The following is a 2,500-nucleotide window of genomic DNA, read 5'->3' on the forward strand; positions in this document are numbered from 1 at the left end:
AAAGCACCCTTAGTTGCTAAACTGTCTTTGAAAGGCACTAGAATAATCACACTATAAAGGAGGTTTCTCAAATCAATTCAAATCAGTTTTATTTATATAGCCCAATATCACATCCTATCTATCTATCTATCTATCTATCTATCTATCTATCTATCTATCTATCTATCTATCTATCTATCTATCTATCTATCTATCTATCTATCTATCTATCTATCCGTCTATCTGTCTGTCTGTCTGTCTGTCTGTCTGTCTGTCTGTCTGTCTGTCTGTCTGTCTGTCTGTCTATCTATCTATCTATCTATCTATCTATCTATCTATCTATCTATCTATCTATCTATCTATCTGCCCTTAGACCCTTAGCTCGGCTGAGAAAAAAACTCCCAGTAAAAAAAAACCTTTACTCTTTTCCCAACAAAGGATAATAATTTGGCTCAAATGTAGCTTCCCTTAATACATAAACGTTTTAATCTTAGCCTCTATAATCACACTAATCTACCGTAGTGAAGAAAGTAACCTTGACATTATAAATTAACGTTCTACACCGAGAGCACAGAGCAGGACAACATACACAACCCATTGCAACATTCATAGCTCTTCAAACATAAAGGCATCATCTATCATGTTGTGTGTATGTTTTTACTTAAAGGTGCAGTGTGTAATATGACATCATCAAGAAAGTTCTACGAAGTTCTAGAATGCAACGCTCCCTGGGTAACCCCAACCCTTTAGAATAATAACAGAAGCTACAGTGGCCTTCAAGGACAAGAACAATTCTAAATTTTGAACAATGCATCTGATGACATTCCAACTATGACACTTTCAAAATGGCGGTGACAAGGCCTTGGTCCAAAATATGCAGAAATATGGACATATATGAGACCCTTTCTAAGGGAAAAAATAATAATAAAAAAAAAAAAATTCAGCTTTTATGCACTAAACTAAATGTACTTATGGATATTATAATTACTTTCTACAAAATCTGCTAGGAAATAAAAGCCCAAATTCTACACACTGCAGGTTTAAAATGTAGTCTTTTATACTGCATTTTATCAGCTATTTTATACGATTTATTGTGTGATTGTGTTTGTGTGAGCATTGTTTTTAGAGGCTGCATTAGCAAATTGCATTGTATGTTTCTACTGCGCACTGACAAATACAGTACATTCTATATTCTACGTACTCACCGTAAGATTCCCAGAGGCAATGCAAACAAAATAGTTATAGAAATGATCAAACCATTCTTTTTCTTTAACCATATAATATAAAAACATCAAGAAATACTAAAAAATCTACGTTGAGGGACTTTGGGACGTGTTTTTGTTGTCTCAGGCAGCTCAAGGGAAAGCACCTAGGATGTTGGGTCTAAAAAGTCACCTGTACTTACAACCCAAACAGTTGTTGCTACTTTGATAAATAGTTTGCCTGTTGTCTTCCCAGCTAAAAAAACATCAACTAAAACTATATAGTGGAGCGGCTAAGGGCTTATTTTAATCAGACTCTTTCAGTTGATGATACAAGCGTGAACATTGGCATGAGCATGAGTCTCCATGGGAACACTTGACAAGAAATGGTCCGAGACATTTGAAATTGTGAATTTGAAAATTTCTCATAGAAATGTATTGATGGGTTTTTCATTATTATAATTTTTTTTTCATTTTTTGTCTAGTTACCCATGGAGACTGTTCATTCCAATTTTCAAGCTTGTATCACAAATTGAAAGATGGTGGCACGTATCTGCTCCACTGTATAATGGATTTCAAACACATTGGTTGCGTTCCGAATCGCATACTTTCTACTATATAGTTTGGTAGAAAAAAGATTTAGGATGTCCCGATTCTTGTGGCCAGATTTAGGATGGTTAGAAGTACCCGGATGTCCTACTTCATGTGGCCAAGATTGTTAGTGTTGAAAACTGCATCCTATTTGGGCGATTCTGACCAACAATCCAGTGCGCACGTGAAGTGACATAACATCGACGAAGCCTCCATATGAAAACAAACGGGGATGCGACGGATATAAAAGCAAGAGGCAAGATCAAGGCGCAATGTTATGATGAAATAAGAGAGTAAAGTATGTCCCGATAGTATGCTTACTGCATCCTAACTAGATTCTTTTTATCGTCGGATGTAGTATGTAGAATAGAAAAAAGAAAGAGTATGCGATTCGGAACGCAGCCAAAGTCTACAGCGCTGCTCTATCCGTTACCTCTGGATGACTGCTTGCACCTGCTCAGTATCTTCCCTACTGAGTAAAGCACTGACGCAGGAGAGGAGGGAAACACATCGGCACACTGTGTGTTAGAACTGTGGTTCCCAATTATTTTCAGTCATACCCCCCCGAGGGGACAGATATGCCCCCCTCCCCGCCCAATTGAAATACTGTTGAGAACCTGCTATTATTTAATTATTTATCTGTACAAAACCACTGTATGAGTTGCTGGCATCAGCATTCTGCATACAATCACCTCATTATAAAATAGATTAATACAATTAGCTGAGAT

The 2,500-nt window shown here is 36.9% G+C and overlaps 2 protein-coding genes across 2 annotated transcripts in view; one reads left to right on the forward strand and one right to left on the reverse strand.

Moving 5' to 3' along the window:
• The window catches only part of LOC307255753 (zinc-binding protein A33-like), a 128,418-nt gene that overhangs the window by 69,984 nt on the left and 55,934 nt on the right, over nt 1-2,500 (forward strand). The window lies entirely within an intron of this gene.
• The window catches only part of LOC307255475 (protein EFR3 homolog A-like), a gene marked incomplete at its 5' end in the record, with an annotated part of 65,354 nt that overhangs the window by 8,611 nt on the left and 54,243 nt on the right, over nt 1-2,500 (reverse strand). The window lies entirely within an intron of this gene.

Source organism: Ammodytes marinus, assembly GCF_949987685.1.
Source record: "Ammodytes marinus genome assembly, chromosome: 9".
Classification (NCBI taxonomy): Eukaryota; Metazoa; Chordata; class Actinopteri; order Uranoscopiformes; family Ammodytidae; genus Ammodytes; species Ammodytes marinus.